Source organism: Cupressus sempervirens, chromosome 6, assembly GCF_028749045.1.
Source record: "Cupressus sempervirens isolate cs-2001-9-10 chromosome 6, ASM2874904v1, whole genome shotgun sequence".
Classification (NCBI taxonomy): Eukaryota; Viridiplantae; Streptophyta; class Pinopsida; order Cupressales; family Cupressaceae; genus Cupressus; species Cupressus sempervirens.
The window spans coordinates 78,632,842-78,653,830 of NC_143123.1; the positions used below are offsets into that span (position 1 = coordinate 78,632,842).

Below are 20,989 nucleotides of genomic sequence, written 5' to 3' on the forward strand. Positions count from 1 at the left end.
AAAACTAGGGTGCATATGACACCCACAAATCTTCACTACTGCAATAATAAAGTGTACCCAATGAAGGCTGCAATGTTTGATCATCAAACATGATCTACCTTGTGAAAGGTATACCCTGTTAAAGGCTTACAAGATTGTTAGATCTTACCTTGTTAAAGAATTTCAACAACTTGTTAGAAGTGTGCCTAGTAAAAGGACTTTAACTTATAATGAAGTAAGCACCTTGTTAAAGGAATTACAACAGTCTGTTAAGACTACTCTGTTAAGAGATTTAACTTATTCAACTACTAGAATGTATTAGCAATGATTTTGTAGTTAGCATTTTGTTACTAGATAATAAATCACCTCTTTCCTAATGTGTACTTGATCCTCGCTAATCAAATGTATTTCTTTGGTTCTCTAATTCATTTCCTCTATTCTCCTATAATGGATTCTATAATGTATCTCAATTCACAACTCCTTAGCCGCCATGAATGCTCTATTTGCACATGCAAACTTCTCTCTTTTCTCCTTCTACATACATAATTTTTTTAGGGTTTGTCCTCCTTAAGAAGACCTAAGTGACTTAGAGTTAGGTATGAATTAATAATTGTAATTCATCCATCTAGCTGCTAAAAACATCCCTTCAATTGATTGGTTGCATGTATTGCATAGGGATCCTCAATAAATATTTGTCCTTATCATCTAGGATCACAAAAGAATCCTTAAGTCAACTAAAAAATGGTTTAGATAGTAGTTTGTGCCATTACAAACAACTATGTCAAAACTGTATTACTCAACACTTGAAGTGTTTTATGCTCAACATCCACTGTCTCTTCAATGTTGTAACTCAGTCTCTGAATGACTCGACATCCATTGATCACTTGGCATCTGAATGACTCGGTCCTTACTATCTTCTTGGTACTTGAGTGACTCGACACTTACTAATTACTCGACATATACTATATATCTCTTGCTCAGCATATACTATTTGGCAACTTACGCTCGACATACATTACTTGTTTGACATGAACTAAGTAAATGACTTAAGTATATTGCCACTCATATGTCAAAACCAATATGAGATTAATAATATTTCCTCGATACAATCTATTCGTTCTCTTTTCAGAAGAATTTATATATGCCCCCATTTATTTCAAGAGTTGAGATTCCTAAATTTCGTAAATGCACTGGATACTTTGATCCTCAAGTCCATATACAATAATTGTGTATTCCTTGTATAAAGTTTATACATGATCAAACTTATCTGATGCGTTCATTTCTTGAAAATCTTAGTGGTAAAGCTATCAGATGGTTTTCTAAACTATCCACTAGCATTAAGATTTTTGACAAAATCATCAAGCTACTCTTACAACAATACTCCTACAACATTGAATACCCTGTGACAATGATCAACCTTTGCAATACTAAATAAAAGATTGGGGAACCATTTCTTACTTCCCTTCATTGACAAAGGAAGATATTTTCTAGATATCCATGACATATCCCTTAATGTTAAAAAATGGACATATTCATTAATGATCTAGTTCCAAAGTTAGATTATAATATCTAATTGCAAGGACCACCTACATTTGATAAAATGATACAAAGTACTTGAAAAATTAAACATATACTTATCAAGAAGGGTGAAATCTCCCTTCAAAAGGAAATTGAACACAACTCAATCTTAAATAAGAACAAAAATAGGTGCTAGAACAAGAACCAAGATGTTATTAATGATGGAGTGGTTGATATTGCCAATCCTAAATTGGACCAAATAATATTTAATCTGACTAGTGGTATCCAGGCAACAAAATTTGTTGAAGCTATTGTACAACAAACTCCTAAGAAATATAACAACTTTTTCAAAATAAAACCATAGCTCCTCTCCTTGTTTTTCATTATCATTTTGAATTTTCTCTAAAGATAGTTTTTCTTATTGTTATCATTCTAGATGAATTTGTATATCATGTCTAGTGTATAAATCACATTTTCTTCACTGAATATCATAGTTTGCATCACTATTATCTCTCATCTAGATTAAATTCATCTTATTTGTATATAAAAAATATAACTTATCTTTTATCCATTTAAATCCTTTAGTTTGATCATGTCTATAGTCATTAAATGCTTTGAAATATACTAGAGCACTCATACTCATGTTGAATAGGAGGCGATATATCGATTTATGTGGTTATTTATGCTTATTTATGCAATTATTGATTGAATCTAACCATGCAAGGATTTATTGGGTGTTTGTGGTTGCAACTTGCAAGATCAAAACTCTCACACACATATTCATTCCCAAACAAATAATGTTATTTGAAGATGTTAGTGCAATTAGATATTGTCTAATGAACTCTATTTTACTTAAGCTAAAATTTAGGCATATAATAATCAATTCTTTTATTAATTATTATCATGCAACTTAGGTTTTACATTTTAGGGTTTTGGATCTCCTTTTATAAGGATTGATCTCTCTTTGTGATTTTGATTGATTCATTCACTCGTGATTAATAGCAATTTCTCTTTTTGTTCATCAAGAATGTCTCCTTGATAGAAATGTGAATTCCAACCTCCATAACTTTTGCTTCTCTCTTTTTGTAACATGCATTTACATGCAGGTGATTCTTGGGAGTTGCTGGGTTGAGCTTTCATCAACTTCAACATGGCATTAGAGATCCAAATCTTCACACCCTTATTATATTTGTGAGAGGTTTCGTTTTTAGATCTGTGTTTTCCCTTTTAGAGGGTTTTAGTTTTTAGAAGTGTGTTGTATTGGATATGGGGAGGACCTATTTTTTAGAACACTTTAAGCCCAAATGAACATCACCATCAAGCTTAGAGCGCTCAAAATCTACATTCCATAATTTTTTTTATCTATTTGAACGTTGTTGAAATCAGTGGCAATTTTTTTCTCCCAAGGCTTTTGAGTTGGGCACACAAATTGAGGCGACAATATTTTTTTATTTAAAAAAATGTCTCAATTTTTTGATTTTATTTATTAAAAATGTATTAGCAAGAAAGCAATAATTTTAAAACAATTGAAAACGATTTTTTTTTAAAGAAAAGGTGATTTAAAAATAAATAAATCAAGGGTACTCGCAGTCCTGCGAGCCCTATACCTACGCATGAAAGGTCCCATATGACATGTAGTTAGAGTTAGGAGGGTCTCTTTCTTTTGTGCATTATTTTGGGAAGGTGCTTTTTTTATTAGAGCACATGTCCTTGGGTGCTTTTTGGAGGATGTTCCACATCTTGTCAGACCCTTGCATATTTCCACGCCTCAATTTTTTCGACACCCATGCTTTATTTTGACCTTGGGCAGCTCCCATTTGCATGGAGGGTGGGCCAACCATCAATCAACACCCACATCGTCGTATTTGTTTTTGCGCCTCATCGCCCTTATCTCAATCGCCATGTGCTACAATTAAGGCTCTAGTTTTTTTGAACAATGATTTTAGGTTTGACCACTCTAGTTTTGCACCTTTCTCAGGTGGTATTGGACCCGTTAGTGGTTTCTCTGGAAATGAAGGTGGTTTACCCCCAATTTTTTTGGCAGTTGTGTATGCACGATAGTTTTTACAAAGTGAGTTTGACTATTGAACAATGGTTTTTGCCATATTTGAGGCAGTTTTGAAGTTAAAAAAAAAAAAAACCATCTTAGCTTCCACACTAACTTTTTCTCTTGAGTGGCATATTTTTTGTGAATGTGGGAGTATATATATTTTGGAGTATGCATGGTTGTTTGGCCCTATCAATGCCCATTCCATGGATTGGGCATCCCGTAACATGATCCAAATCAAGAGCAATTTTTTGGAGATCCCCATTTCGACCCACCTGTATCATCGTCGGTCTTCTCATTATCTAGCTCCTATGCAATAGTTTTTGACCTTTACACCCATTTTGTGTGGTCCTACCGTCTAGGTTTGTGTAGGGCATGATACATCTCAATGTGGCCCTTATTTTAGGTTTTTGGTGCAAAAGGACTTTATGTCCTTGGTTTTGTCGATTGCACTATGCTTTTTTCCAAGGCATTTCAGGGAGATCAATGACGGTTTATGCCCATTCACTGATGAAGTTCTTACCATTGACTAATAGTTTTTTGGGCCACTTTTATGCCATGAATGATGTCATTTCTTTGTATTGTGTTTACCATTGACTTTATTTCCAGCACTAGATTTGTTTTTCACACATGTTATTTAGGCCACCATAATTATTTTTGTAGCTCTAACCCCCATTTTTTTGGCATCTCTGTATTGTTTTTGACAACCAATTTTTTTTCTTCTGGTAGGGGTCATTTTTCATGCATTTTTTTGCCTCAACAATCATTTAATTATCAAATTTGGGCTTGTCACTTGCTGATGTCAATGCTACATCAACATAACTTGTTTGCCCTCCTAGCTTAGTTTAGACCTACCTTTAGCTTTTTGCTCATATCTTGGGCATTCAAATATTGTTTTCCTAAAATGTGATATCACCAGAAAGCTAGTTTTGAACTTGTCACTATGGTACAAGTGATTTTTAGTTTTGATGTTTTTTTGATGACTTTTGTTGTTGTTAAAGTTAGGAGTTTATTTTTGCACTCTAGGAGACATGTCTTGAGCATCTAATCTCCGATTTGGGAATTCTTTATATAATTGGAAAGGTCTTTCAGAGATCTCTCCAGTGATGCTAGTTGTTTTTCTAGATTCTACTCTAGCCACATTTTATTTAGTTTATTGTATTTTGGTAGATATCTTGGTTGCTTCAAATCTGGGGATCAATTTTGTTACTTCAAATGATTCGCCATGGGTTTTACTTTCTATTGTATCAACCTAATGTCTCTTATCTTATTTGTGGATATTACTTGTGTGCATTTTTGGAAACATACTGAGATAAAGTGCCATATTGCATCTGTATTTTTGTTTTAGTTATTTTGCCTTGTTTTGCTTTCTAATTTGAGTAGTGTCATTTGAGGACATTGATGCAAATTATTATATTCTTGACATTCACTATTTCTTGTGCCTTATTATACACACACTACTTTGATTAAATTACCATGGAGGGTTGATGTTTTGCCTTTGTTTTCTATCTTCCCTTGTCTAGTGAGTTTACCTTCTATGACATTAGCCTCATGAAGTGTCTGAGATTAATCAACTCTGTCATCTTGATCATGGTTCCTTGACATGCTAACTTTTGGCCCACTTTTTCTAGTTGTCTGTTACCTCACCCTTGTATGTACATTAGGGGGGTTCTTCTTTTAGTTCTTATGCTTCCTTGGTTTGATGAAGTGAAATATGTATTCAATATTTGTTCTTATGTACCGAGTGAATGCAGTGGTTGGGTACCTATGCATTTCGGTGAGATGGATCATTTACCATATAGACATTGTTCTTTTTATTCTTACTTTGGTTACAACCTTCCATGTTCAACTAATCATCTCTTCAAGCTTCGGTGTTTTATGCCATTAGTGTCTTCGAGTTCAGTTGTTTGCCTTTGTGTGCCTCCTGATTTGAGTAGTGTCTTCTAAGAGCACTCATACATATTATAGTTTTTTTTACCTGGTCAAGTTCTATTTCAGTGTAGGTTCTTAAGATCATTAGTTACTTTTCAAGAAAGCTTTGCAACTTCTACATGCTTCAACAGTGTTCTTTATGATAATCTTTTGTTCCTATCTTTTGAGATATTCTCTAGTTTGGAGGCTTCTTCAGTCCTTCAAAAATTCTTTAAGCATTTTTTCCATCTCTTTTTGGAGTAGGGTTTTTCCCATGTGTTTTTCTCTATTTCTCTCTATACAGAGATTTGGTTGTGCTTGGGTACCTCATAGGCCTTGTTGCCCAGACCCAAATCTACTTTCATTAGTAGTTTCTAGGTTTTTAGCTACTCTCTAAGTTTATCTTAAGGGGGGTGTTAGAGTAATTAGATATTTTCTTATTAAGTCTATTTTACTTAAGCTAAACTTTAGGGATATAATAATTAATTCTTTTATTAATTATTATCATGCAACCTAGGTTTTACCTTTTAGGGTTTTGGGTCTCCTTTTATAAGGATTGATCTCTCTTTGTAATTTTTATCAATTCATTCACTTTTGATTAATACAAATTTCTCTTTTTGCTCATCAAGAATGTCTCCTCTATGGATATGTGAATTCTAGCCTCCATAGCTTTTGCTTCTCTCTTTCTGTGATAGGTGTTTGCATGTAGGCCATTCTTGGGAGCTATGGGGTTGAGCTTTTATCAACTTCAACATAAGATCTAAATCTATAAATTTATAGCATTAACCATTCATAATTTGTAGTGGATGTACAATGATTACAAATGTCTATAATCCTATTTCATGAAATTAATTAAATCATTACTCTGTAATCAACAAATGATACATAGACACACCTTTAGATTTGAGTTATCAACATTCTTTAATCAATCATTATATTGTTTCTTCCACAAAAGTTTCTCTTGCACTCTTATTATTGTCATCTTAAGTAACAAGGTCTTCAACCAAGAGCATGTATTAACTTTGGAAATGCCCATATGTTGTACATGAAATAAATGTTGTAACCATTATTCTTTAAACACATACTATATCTACATGAAGTAAATATTGTTGCCAATGTCATACAAATGTCTTTCTAGTCAATATTATGCAAATATTCTAAATAGGGAGGTGCAAATATCGATCTCTTCTATTTCATATAAATGTTGTTTTATAATCACATACATTATAGATATAATGTAAATATTTTTTGTAAATTCCTATATGTTCTAAATTGCCTATGCTTATATATTACATGTGATGCAAATATTTTAGCAATAATGCATATATGTCTTCTTTCCCATAAATAAAAATTACCACAAGAACAATCTAAACAATTGCATGAAGACATAAAATAATTGTCTATCACCAATATTTTTCCATTATATTATCATTCAAAAAAATCAAATTCTCAAAGATTAAACATTGTATATTTATATTTAACTATTCACTTTACACTATTATATTTTGATCATAAATCTCCTCATTTATTCCAAACCATCCTTTATTTATTTATCATTATTTAACTAATAATAATTGTATAATATTAAATATTAAAATAAAATAAAATATATTTATACATGTAACCAACAACCTATATCCACATGAGCACTCATCTGATTATATTATAACCCAAAAAAGATCGCTATAAACTTCATAGCCAAACAAAAAACTAACAAATTCTAATGGTCAGGGCCCAAATAACAAGGGACACAAAGCATCAATGTTACTGCTAAAATGTGATATTAAATAGAAATGGAGATGAAGGCAACCCTCGAAGGAAGTAGGGATAAAATGGATAGAGAAGTAAATAAATAAAGATGTAGAGAAGGAGGTAAAGATAGACAAAGAGAAGAGGGAAATTATAGTGTTGTCTTATATTAAAATTTATTAAATTGTAATATTATTAAAATTAAATTATTTAAAGTTTATTAACTTTATGTATAGAAATCTTATTATTTTACAATTATATTGAGCTCTTTAAAATTTTCAATTATTGTCAATGTTAATCACATAGGTAACCTTAGGTGTAGCTCCAATTTCTTTCTTCCCTAAGTCAAGAGTTTCTATTTTTTATGATTATACAATGTAGAACAGACATTATGAAATCATAAGTTAGAATTTTAAATTTTTTTTTTTTCAATTGTGTTTAAAATGTTGCTGTATGTATCATGTACATGCCAATCTTTGCTCCCTAGGCCTTCAGAAACACAAATTTCCAACTACAATATTTAAATTAATCTATTAGTTGAAAGAATTAATAGTAATAATTTTCAAGCATTGAAAAATTCTACATAACTTTGCTAGTTGTGCCCTTCTTTTTTGCTTACAGCTAACATGCCTTGAGAAGTCTACTCACCACATGATATGCATGCCATGCATTGACCAATACATTATGCCATCTATTATTGTTTCATGTTCTTGTTTGAGAATGTGTTGATGTTGTTTACCTACTCTAAGTTCTAGGTTCTAATACACATTGCATGTCAAGTTTCATGAATAATAGATCTTCTTTTGCACTTAGTTTCAGTTTTGCTAGACTCAGTATGGGGTTTTATAAATCATAACTATTGTTTAATGCAGACAATAACATTTGGCTTTGTTTGTCAAGTACAAAATATTGGACAGTACAAGTAAAATATTTGACCTCATGCAAGAGCAATACAGAGTCGTAGATATCCATCAAAGCATAAGGAGGAGAGAATTTTAAAATAATGTTGTAGTTACGAGTGATCTAGTAAACATGTATACAATGTAGGAAGTGTAGACAAAGCACATGAACTGTTTGACAAGATTTTGGAGAAGTCAAGTGTTATGGGTGTTTTGTTTTTCTTTATTTCTTAGGCTTCCAAAGTCTTGAGAAGGCCTACATAAGAATTTGTAGAGGGGTTGTCACCTGCAAGTGTTTTAAATAATCAAGCATGTAACAGTCCATATTTTTTCCAAAAAGCCATGATTTTCACTAAAGAGCCCAAATTTTCTATTGATAATCTACATTGCACCCAATACATATTTTTACATATATCGTCTATGTATTTTGCATGAGATTCAACCAAATTTCAAAAAATAGGGGAAATCATGGAAATACTGACTTGCATGAGAAGATCTTCTGGTATGTCAAATTTGAGGTAAGAAAATGTCCCCTTTGTCATGTACAACTTTGACAATGGACTTACAAGTGTCATCTTGCTTATGTGTCCATATTGCAGGCCTATCTACATACCTGCAATTTGTACATAATTTTGTATTGGTAAACATTCCAGGGTTTGGAATTAGGAAAAAATTGAACTGAAAGTAAGCATGCATAACCCTAGCTAAAAATCAATGCTAAATGTAAATCTGTTTAAAATGCCTTGGTAACCAAACACTAGTTCGACACTCAACATAAACTATTATTTGTCGTAGAGCAAGGGAGCAATCAAGAAAAATCAATTCCTCTAGAGATCAAACAGTCTCCTGGTTTTACAATTATGGGCAGGCATTTGAATAGATAGGCTAAAATTGCAGATAGAAAAGATTCATGACTCATCCTCTATTGATGTCTGATTCAGGGAATGATCATCAAATCCTAACCATGAAATTTATGTAACAAACTTTCTTTGGCGCAGTAGTAGATTTTTTTTGAAATAATAGAAAATATTTTTAACTAGGTAAATGGAAGTTTCCTAATTATTGGAGTCTTTTTTGAAATTAGAAAACATTTTTAGTTGGGTAAATGGAAGCTTCCTAATTACAAATTTGTGAGGTTGGATTCATGAACCATATCTTATTTTCAAGCCTACTGTGCCTTCCCCAGCCAACGAGGGAATCAGGATAGGCAACAACAAAGAGGGGTGTGACATTGAGTGAGCACCAAACATTTATTATGGATCTCTGTATAGTAGGGGTGAAACTACTCCATGTATTTGTGTGTGAGCAAACTTGGTGCTTTTGGAGAGTAGAGAACTAGAGCGAGAGCCAATGGATCCAATGCAAATTTTGCTTGAATTAGGTAGTAACATATGTGCATATGGTGACAATCGACCAACTATCTATATGGGATCTTGAGCTTTGATCGAGTATGTTGTAGATAATTAATGAAGTGTCATTTGTGGAAAAAAGTAATGGTATCGTCAAAGAAAAAAAACATTAACGCTATCAAAATATGCATTGAGGCAAGATTGGTACAAGTTGAAATTTATGAAAGGCAAGAAAAGATGTTGCCAATTTCAATTCCATGTTCAAGACTTTCAATTAGAATGTAGAAACATTGAAGACACAAGTTTCCGAATATGTTACTCTATAGAGCCAAACATCTGAAGAACAATATAGATTTTTCTTTGTTCTTTCAATTATCATTGTCTTTTAGAGAACACTAAAGAACATTTGCCCCCATGAAAAATATATTTATAGGCTTGCAAAGTTTTTCTTTGAGAAACTTCTGAATATTGATAAAATTTTCAAGCATTTGTCATCTGTGCACTGGATGTTTTGAGTTGTAATTCGATAATATGCCGAATGTTTATAAGGAATTTGTAAATAATTTTAATACTTTTTGCAATTATTTTTCTCCAATTTTCATGTACGATGGGATTACAATGATGTCCACATAGAATTTAGCATGAGAACAATCTAAGTAGTAGAGTGTTAGAAAAGAAGCACCAAGCGCAAACAAAAAAGTGTGCATTAAAAAACTCTGTAACCTATTTAACCAGAAAAATAACATTATCAGAAAGCTTTGTAAGTGTAGAAAGGTAATATGGGATTTAATAAAATGAATATGTAAGATTATCCAACTTCAGCTTCAAAATGACATACCAATTGGGTGCTCTTTCTTTGCCTTCAAACCTTTCACACCATAAGCGTAACTCACATCAATTTTAGACATTTGATTTGCTTTTTAGCAAGTTGTCATGGTTACCACTTAAGAAAATATCAGGAAGCCCAGTTGAACGCTACAAACTTTAGAAACTATAATAGAATGAATTTTTTTTTGCATGCAAAATGATAAATGGCAAGAATGCCTATTATACATAAAACAACTGAGATAGGCAAAGAGAGGCATGGTGATTGGTAATGGCTGTGGACAAGAAAAATGATTTAAAAAATGAGAGAATTCTCCACATAAAGTTCTTCATTAATGTGACATTTAATGGGAAAGGTGTAAAGCAATTATAAGACTTTTATATTTTTTTTCCAATTTTGATTTGAAAAATAGAATTTTCTCATTGCCTTTTCTGGTGCTGACCAGTAAAAGTTCAGATAATTTGATATTTTCTAATCTGAAAAATGTTTAAAAATAATAAACTAACAAACTTTAGCAATAAATTAATTATTAAATCTTATTAGTTAAAGAAATTAAACTTTTATGTATTTAAGGAATGCGTAAGTATTCCTCCAGGAACTAATATTCCTGCAGGAAATACTAAATTAAATCGACCTAAACAAACATGGCTAGATTTATTCGCAAATCCAACTTCGAAGAATTTGCACCTGTCGATCTGAAGTTTGCCACGAGTGTCGAGTCCTTAGACAATCTATTTTTTTTTTTTACGAAGTGAACGTTTTTAAGCGCAGAAGTGACCTCGTGCACTATACGCCTTCTGCGAGTCTGGGATTTTTCTCATCGGATGGAACTGAAACCTAGTTTTAAATCTCTAACAGGTAAAATTAGTGTTAATTCCCGTTTATATTGGCCCGTCAAAATTACCAGTCATTTGAACAATTGCTTTGAAAATTGCCTCTTGACTACGTTTCTTAAAATTTTATGTCTCAAACACGGAAATTTTGAAACCTGTATTGTTTATGCATGCACCTACACGCCATTTAAATCAGAACTGGATTGTTTGATATACGCTCCATATAGTAATCTTAAATACAATGCAATTTCACAAACTGTGGCTGGTCGAGTTGAGGTTTCCAGCCATTACCAGATCCCAAGAACAAAGCAGGAAAAATGCTATTGGGTCTACGTTTCGACATTTTTTTTGATCTGACAGGAGCATGGCAATAAGCTTCTACGTGAAATAAACTCTCCATGAATTTACAATATATGGGTGAAAATAACTTATGGGCATTGGTTTTAATCCTTTCTCCGCTGCTGGGTCCCTAGAGAAACCCAGAGGATTCGAACCTAGTTATATCACGCGTTTCATCACAGAAGAATGTTGCAATATTTCATGCCTGTCCATTTCTGTAGAGAAACATTAATGCAATGCCAAGGACTGAAGATGATTTTTGAACGTTACAGCCTAGCTGCTAAGTTGGCTTATGACATTCCAGCAGAAGCACTTTTTCACTTTACTAATATGTTGACAATTTATTTTCTGTGGGGATCATCCTCAATTTCCCGATCAAGCTTGGGAGTATACCAAGCTTTATAAATCCACTCGCACGATGTGTAGCATAATATTCGTATATGCTACCTTTCGTAGTTTATGTTATCTATCTTGAATGTTGCGATCAATTTATTAGTATCCATCAATGGACAGCACAAGCCTATTTTCCTTTTATTGAAATATTCTTTGGTTCAAATTTCTGAATTCAGTACGCTCTCACCCAATTGCACTTAGTGCGTTGGGGTTTAAGCATGGGTTTTTTGTGTAGTGAGGACCATCTCTAACCACTAACTCGAACCTATATACTTTAGCATGGCTTCTCATTGGTTGATAAATTTTAATAAATTAGAAAGAAAGAAAGGATGCGATTAATCAGGAGCGCTAAAAGGATTTAAAGGGAGGCAAGAAAACAGTTAAAGCACCAGAGAAATTATTGTGTGCGGGTAATTGAACATTCGTATGAAACAATCTCGTCTTAAAATGAAAACCAAGAGAATGGAGGCAATGGAAAAACCAGGTTCTTCTCTACATCATAATTGGTAGCAAAAGAGGGTTTAGGTAAATCTGCATACAAAGTTCAATTTGGGATCTAATCATGCCCTGAGTAGAAAGTCCTAGGCGAACTGTGCTTGCCTAAACAATTCTGGGAAGAAGCAACGTGCTCTGTTCGATGTGCATCATAACATTCATGAGCCACGAGTTTTAGGTGTATTCCAGGTAAAGGACTCTCTATGTCAAGAGCGAGAGTAAAGGGTTTAACATGATAAAATGGTCTTTGGCAAAGGATACTATCCCATGGATCCATCACCACATGTATTGCTGAATTTCTATGACCACGGGGAGCTTGACACATGAGCAGTTGTAATGGGATTCTAGGATGAAATATTCTATCTAATGAACCTGGGAAACCTAGATTTATTTGATATGTCATTGATATGCTTCCTAAAACAGACAAAAGCTTTTAATTTAATTGAAAGTTGATTTTGTCTATCATTAATACATTCTTTAATAGAATAATACTCAACATGGCTTTTATTTGATTTCATATCTAATCTATTACACCACGTGATAGCCCATATTTTCACTGTGCTAAAATCCTAAAAATATAGTGTAAAATGTCTTGAAGTATGTTGTGCAATTAGGGTTTTTCATATATTATTGTCAAGTTTCCAATAAAAACCCTAATCTAGCAGGTTTATGCCCTAACCCATTTCAAAATTTTTGCCCTAGCATAAGATCTTGCAAATGTTCTAAGAATTATGTCCTTTACCTTATCATTGGGAAAATTTTCTTGTTCCGCAATCAGATTTTAGTCTTTACCCTAGGTTTTATGTTTAGTGGGAAATTGCATTTGATTTTCAAGCTTTTTTTCTTTTGTTACAATCTTACGTTCAAGGTTTTTAGCATGGGGTCATAAGTCTAAGGTTTCTAGTCTCTTGATGTTACGAAACAAAGGTTAGCGCATGATTGTAAAGGTTAGTTGTTGGGTCTCTCGATGATACGATATTCGATGCAATCATGGAAGTATTTTATGTGGGTTTTGATCTTGCGCTCATGCTGGCATCGTATCATCGTAAGTGTTTTATGATGGTTAGTAGGTTACAATCTTATGATAGATGGAGCAATGTAGAAGCGTAAAGGCTTTTGAGTGGGGTTCCGACCATACACAAAGTAGGAGAAGCGGGAGATCATAAGGTATAAATTATTAAGGTTGTATAACGTTATGATCTTATGAAGTGGGGCCAAGCGCATAAGCATAAGGGAATTCAACACATGTAAATAAAGTTCCCCCAAGATACGAAGATAGAAGATCTTAAGATCGTGAAGACAAGACATGAAGGTTTACGAGGCTACGAAACAAGGTTAAGCGTATGGTCGTAAGGATTAAAGGAAAGTGATCGTTAGAGCTTCCGAGGTTACAATAGATGAAGATAACAGTTAGCGTATGGTTGGAAGGTGAAGGCAACAGTTAAAAGAAAGCTCTCGAAGTTATGATGAAGGTTTAGATGGCTATGATCGCGAGATCGTAAAGTAGTAAAAGGTAAGCTCTAATTTTACGAGTAATTGTAAGCGTAAAATTGTAAAGGTTCAAATGTATATTGCCGATGCTACAAAAGGGTTTGTAATCTGCCTGGTGTAAGTTTGCGGTCTTGAAGAAGACATTACACTTAGTGCTTCCAATCTTACGATAAGTTGATAGGCGTAAGGTCGTAAGAGGTATAAAAAGGTTCTTTGTTGATACGATACAGGTTGATTGTAAGATTGTAAAGGTCAATTTTCTTGTTTACGAGGATACAAAGGGTTTGAATTTCAAAATGAAGTGTAAGATCAAAAGACCCTAATTACGACATAAAAAGTGTTTTTTGCTTTCTCTGAGCTAGAAAACGACAGGAAGTTTTCAACCAATGGAAATTGAAGAAAGTACAAGAAAGTGCTAAGCTGGATAGTTAAGTCGATGCTCCATGAGGTGACAAAAACTGAGAATTAAAACTCGTGCATGCAGAAAATCAATGCAGCGAAAGAGTTGATGAAGTACACATAGCATAAAAGGACATTTTCCATACTGAAATAAGATACCATTCACAAAGCATGGAGAGTTCAAGAATTTGCAGAGCTTTCAGACAAGTTGTAGAGTTTCTAGTTTTCGGTTGCAAAACTTCCAGAATCTTGTTTGTAGTTAGAATGTCTGATAAAGAGGTAGAGGAGATTCAAGCTAAGGACATGGAGATTGCAGAAACATCAACCTCTAAGGGAGGAAAGACTTGGCAGAGAAAGCCGAACAAATTTGTAGACCAATGGATGAAGATATTCCCAGATTCATCAAATGCCATATTTGCAAATGATCACGACTTCAGAGACCCATATGCATTCTGCAGGGATGCAATTTGCCCTCGTGTCAATGGGTATGAGCTTTTCAGACATTTCTACAATAATAGGTTTGAAAAGATCCCTATTTGCAACCCATGGAGTAAGATGTTGGCAAAGCTTCTGTTCCTAGAAGTGTTTGTAGATGTTGATTTGGTGAAGGCCCTAATCAAGTCTTACAATTCAGAAACCAAATCATTCCACAGGCATGATGTGAGCATTCTATTTACGTTGGATCATGCTTCTTTCAATGAAGCCTTTGGATTGGAGGGTCAAATGAGTGTCCCATTGGATATAGATGAAGTTCAAGGGAAGTTTGAGAGGAATACAAATGCCTACATTGGGAAGGCTGTGATGCGTACATCCCTATGGACCTCAAGAAAGTGGGGGATTATCCGAAGAAAGTGGATAAGATGATGCCTGTGGGAAAATTCAAAAATACTTTCAAAAGACTGTATATGGTGTCCACAAGGTGGGGGGGAGTGATGGGTTTGATATGGTGTATGGGTCAATCTACATTATAGCTCGAGATGTGCAAGATGCTTTCCACAATATAGAATATGATTATGTGGTCTATATTATTGAGAAGATGCAAGAACAAATTGGATTAGCACATGAAGGAAAATTGGGGAATTTTAGGTTCCACCATTATTCGTTGCTGATGCATCTAATTTTATACAAGAATGTGGGATATATCAGTCCAGATTTCATAGACCAAACATCTGATGCAAATGGAGAGCTGCTAGTGCAACTACAAATATGGGTATGGGACAGGTTTTATCATTATTCTGATTCCATCTCATTTTTAATGATTTTAGCTCAGTAATAATGAAAATGCTAGAGCCTAGTTTCTTTAGGGCCCCTAAGATCTTAAAAAGTTTATTGAGAACAACCCTATTGCTTGAATAGAAGAGGCTAGATCATGATTGGGGTGACATAGTTTTGTTTCAAACCTTTTCCCTTATGAGAGTCTATGCATGTCCCCAGCCACCACATATATTGCCAAAGTATATCCCTCCCAAACTTACCATCATTGAATTCATGTGGCAATTATTCATAGTAAACAGGGAATATTTAGGGCCAAAAGTGCATAAGGGCACATTGTTGTGTAGATGTTTCAGGATAGGGGACTTCTTAATTGGAAAAGAATCCTTAGATCAGATTCATGCCTTCCTTTGCCATTATAATCTATCCACTACCTCATTCAGAATGTATGACCTAGAGGGCTTTATGAGAAACACTACGAAGGAGATTAGGGGTTATGTGTTGCCCAACACTAAGGAGTCACCCGATGAAGATTTGATTAGAAACCTTGTAGCTGAAGGGGAAGCTATAGACAAATTGATAAAATTTGAAGATGTCTTAAGGGTAGAGAATGAGTTGAAGAAAGCAGACCGAAGCTTTAAGGGTTTTTACCTAGATGTTCCATATCCATGCAGACTGAGGAAGATGGTGGATGATTACAATGAAATCATGGCACAGATGCTTGTAGAACCAATAGGTGAAGAGGGAAGATTGAATTCTGACTCCCTTGAGCCAAATATTGTCTTGGAGGTTGAGGAGCCTGCAGAGGTGTCACGGGTTTCCAAGGGCAACAAGAGACAAAAAGTGATCCAGATACCTGAAATGGTAAAACAAAGGACACTTCAATTAATGCTTGTGAAGAATCAATATTTTGCTGATTTAAGGCAGAACTATCTACATGATAGAGCGAATGTGACAGAGAATTCTCTGACTGACTTGGAACTAGCAGCAGCTAGGCTGGATGATAGGATCATCCAAGCACAACAATTCATGGAGGATGATGAGTTCCTCAAATCTGCAAAATTCAAAAGCTTGATATACAAAGTAAAGCAGAGTGAATTGGTGTTGAAACTCAAACCAGGAGAATTAGAAGAAAAGATCCAAGAACTGGTTGAAAAATTACATGCCTATGACCCAAAGAGTGAGGAGATGACTCCTGTAGAGGCAAGGGACCTTGTTCAGAGAAGTGGAATGCTTCTAGTGCCCCGCTGGGATCTGGAGCAAGCTTTTATGCTTGATCAGATTAGAAAACAAGAAAATTCAATCTCTTATGAGGCATTTGGTGCTGATGGTCTTCAGAGGGGATCAAGCTTCGATATTGATTCCAAATCCTTAGTAGTATGGAGCATGGCTCTTGAAACAAACAAACCAACACTGATGGATGTACATAATACTGCTCAAGGAAATATGATAGTCTGGACCATGTAGAGCACTTCTAGGTCAGAAATTTCAAAGGCCATGAAACACTTCTCATTTATGAATGAGGCCAAAGTGGAAGAGATAGAAACAAAACTGGTTAGAACCTTCCATGATTACATTGATATCAAGAAGCTATATGAAGAAGAGCTCAGAAAAAGCTATGTTTATAGCCAAAAAAAATGAGCTGGAAGGAAGGGCTAAAGAGCTAGAGGCTGAGGTTGCATCCTTAAAGGAGAAATTTAATAGTGCAGAGCAGAGCAGAGCACAAACTAGTTGTGAGTAACCAGCCAGGGTCATGCAAGAAATGTCAACGTAGACCATAGAACAGGTGCAAGATGATGTTGAGCCGCGAAGAATGAGCATAGATGCTCAAACTCCACAACAAGGTGGTGAGGTGAGGACAAATGTTTTGAGAGGTATGATAGGCCATAGAGTAGATACTCTGAAGAAGATATCTCAGCAGGCACGTAGCCTTTTTATTTCTTTATAGAGTGCTGAGCATGTATGCAATGAAGCACTATCATGGCTATCACCTATTTTCAATCGATGGGGGCCATATATTTAGTTTTGGAAAGACTAATTTTGTTGATGGCAAAGAAGCTAGACTTACCTAACAAAATTTTCACAGTTTAGGAAGGCCTAGCAGTAGTAAAAGAACTAATTGGTTTCTTTATTGGTAAGCTACAAATAATACAAAACAAAATGAAGATTTTGTTAGGAGGGATTGAACCATGCATCCCACCAATTTTGGATGGTGATAATAAATTGAAGGATTGGTAGGAGTAGTCAGATTGCTTTGATTCAATACTAACTCAAGGAGGAATAGCAACTATTCGTGAAGATGAAAGTGATTTTCCTTTCAAGAATTTAATTGATTCCCTGTTTAAGGTAGAAACAGACTTAAACCGGTTTGCAGCTAAATCAAGGGTCATAACAGATGCTAGGTGGAGCAAGGCAGTTAACGACTTGGATGGAGTTAGAGGCACTGAATGGCCAACTAAGAGGGAGATCTACATGTGGGAGGCAGTTGGAGAGATTAAAGCCTTGCGCATAGGAAGCAGTTAGAAATCACAGCTGGATGGCAGAAGGGACAAAACAAAGAAATGACAATGACAGTGACAGGTTGTTAAAGTGTAGACATGCTCATCCTGGAGACACCTGAAGAAAGTCGCCATCTGCTAGTTTTGGAACTGCTTCCCCAATTTTGTCAAGTACAAAGAATGACTGTGAAAAGAAAGTATCTAAAATATCTTTGTATTTGTTTTTGAATCAAATTTTGACAAGTGTCCTCCCATCTAAAGCTTGTTGCAATCCTTGCTTATAAAAGCATTTCCAAGATGTAGAGTGAGGGTCTGAGTTCTGTTATTTTTAGTGCTTATGCTATTACAGTCGGTCTAATCTTTTATGTCAATTGTATGTTGTCTCAATTTTGTACTCTGAGAATATAATGGATATTGAATGACAAAATTTGTCATATTCTGAGTTATATCAGTAATGTATTATTTTCAAGGAAGATGAGTACAAAAGGAAGTTCCGAGTATTTGTGTCTCTAAAATTCTGTCTCCTTTTCCATATGTTTGTTACTTTGAGATTGAATTAGTAAAGTTCTTTCAGTTTAATGCAGCGGGGATAGGTTGTATGTTAGTTTGTTGTTGCTTTTAATTCAAGGAATTAAGTAAGTGCTTCTATGAACTGATAGGGTTTTCTAGGTATATGGGAGGGATATCATAAGAATGAAATTTAGGGTTAACAACTGATAAATTTAATTGCAAGCCAATTAGATAGGTCAAGATTTACTTGTATGACTGTGTAGCAATGGATAAGGCACTGGTCATTAATTTAGATGCAAATTGATACAGTCATTTGGGTGCATAATCCATATTTAATTCAAAGTCAATTACTTGAAAAGTTTGTAACAAAGAATTACATGTTGGTCTTTCACTTATTGTAATAACTTTCTCTGAGTTTATAGTTAGTTGCTGTAAAGCAACAAGTTGATTACAATTTCAAGAAGATATTTGAACTTTTTTCTGCTATAAGGGATAAATATTGAAAAAGAAAACCAGAATATAGGAAATCTAATCCCTAGGTACACCCGCCTTGGCTCTGTAAAGCCTAAAGCGTAGAAAGGCCTTTGTGCTTTGTTAAAGTTGGTCTAGATCTGAATGAATTCTTGCTGAGCATGGGAAATAGCTAGCCCCTAGGCATCCACCTTCATTCTGCATCTTGGTGCTGTTTTTAGAACCTGTTGTTTTAAAACACCAACACCATGTGCCAAATGTTTGTTTGTTTTCCACTCTTTGATACAATAGACTGTCCTAAAATAAAATAGTAATTTAGAGAACTTCAGATCAACTTGGATAAAATTTCTTAAAGTTTATCCATGAGTTTAAGCAAGACAATTAACGTCACTTACAGTTAACATGAAAGAATTTTATCTTTTCTGTTGAGGTTTTGACAGCTTTAGTAGGATAAACCTGTGAGATCAAAGAGAAATTAATGTAATTACAATAATATATATATATATATATATATATATAATCAAGTTTTCCATTATATTAATTATATTGATGAATAGACATGTCCCATGAAGGGATGTCTCTTCTCTTGGTCTATTCTTCATACAAATAGAAGAGGACGCTGCCATTTGGAAACTACATAGCAGACATTATGGCAGTGCTATTACATTTGCAGCGATCCCGGAAAATCAACATGGTATCACAGCAGGCTGCAAGCGTAAGAGAATAAGAACCATTTGAACATGAGATGTGTGGTAGATGCATATAGCACAATCATTGTAGATCATTGCTAGTGACTGTAGTCGCTGTTCAAATATGGAACAGTCACAAATTACATTTGGCCAGTGAATACACACAATCAGCCTTAGGGATTCAGAAAAGAGGAAGTCCATACCCACGGTCATTATAGTGGGAAAGCAAAAAGCATCGCAGTCCATATAAGAAGAAGCGATAGCCCATATAGAGAGCAATTGTAGCACATATGTATAAGGATCTTCAAGTGAAGATAAGATCCAGTCAGCATTGAACATTCAGGTTCAAGTCATTAGCAGCAGTCTTTGGTTTTTGGTGTGGTTGGAGTCAAGGTATTGGGGCTGGAAATTTGCAAGTCCTCATAATAAAAGATGTCGTGGAACTATCTTCTCAGTGGATGCATATTAGCAGAGAGAGAGTAGTTCAAGGGCTGTGTGAGAGCCAAAGAGTTGACCTCGATTATTGGTTTGAAGCTCAATGTTGGTCTACTGCATAAAAATAAATAAATAAAAATGGAGAGCTCACATGGATTTATTTGTTTGGTGCCCATGGTTAGAGTCTTTACTAGAGAAAGGATTTGTGATGTCCATTCTAAATTTTTACAATCATAAAATTTAAAAGAAATGTTGCAATCGAAGACTAATACAATTCGATGTCTGCTCTCCTAGGAATGCTTGAATCATGCTTGTTCCTCACTATGTGAGACTCGACAAAAGTTGGATATCACTAAGATTGTTGTGATGTCTGGTTGCAGAGATAGAACTATACAAATAGTTTGATCCTCTAGTAAGATAAGACGAAAATATATACAAAAGTGACTTCAGTGGTCAATGGGTCATTAAGTGAAGCAAATTGTCGGCATTGGGGTATGACCAATCACCGACCAAGACTATAGAAAGGCTGATAGATCCTAGAAATGTAAGTGATGAAACCCAAACCGCAATTGTACTGTAAAGACGATGAAATCCAAACACACCGAATACAATTAATAGAAGGACACTTGTTTTGGAGGTATGGACCCATAATTTATCTAGAATGACACTTATACACATATACAAGATACAACTAAAGACCCCTCGTGCTAGTTCACATGACACTTGGGTGCGAAGGAACCTACCACCATTAAAAGGAGTATGAAGGACTTAACAAAATAAAAGACATTGCATTCAACGTGGGGTCGATTCATTAGAGCATTGAATTTCGATTGCATTCGATGAAATCATAACCAAGTGATAACATAAGCAATGAAGAGAATAGGGAATAGCTGATCAGGCCAAGTGACAATAAAAGGAAAATAAAAAACATTGAGTCAAAGTACAA

General features: G+C 34.6%; 1 protein-coding gene across 1 annotated transcript in view; it reads left to right on the top strand.

The window, feature by feature from the left end:
- Window positions 1–10,873: 10,873 nt before the first annotated feature.
- Window positions 10,874–20,989, top strand: part of LOC149551244 (uncharacterized) — an 83,384-nt gene continuing 73,268 nt past the window's right edge. The window contains exon 1 of the mRNA XM_089786806.1: window positions 10,874–11,136. The gene's annotated coding sequence lies outside the window, so the exon portion shown is untranslated. The remainder of the gene's footprint in view (window positions 11,137–20,989) is intronic.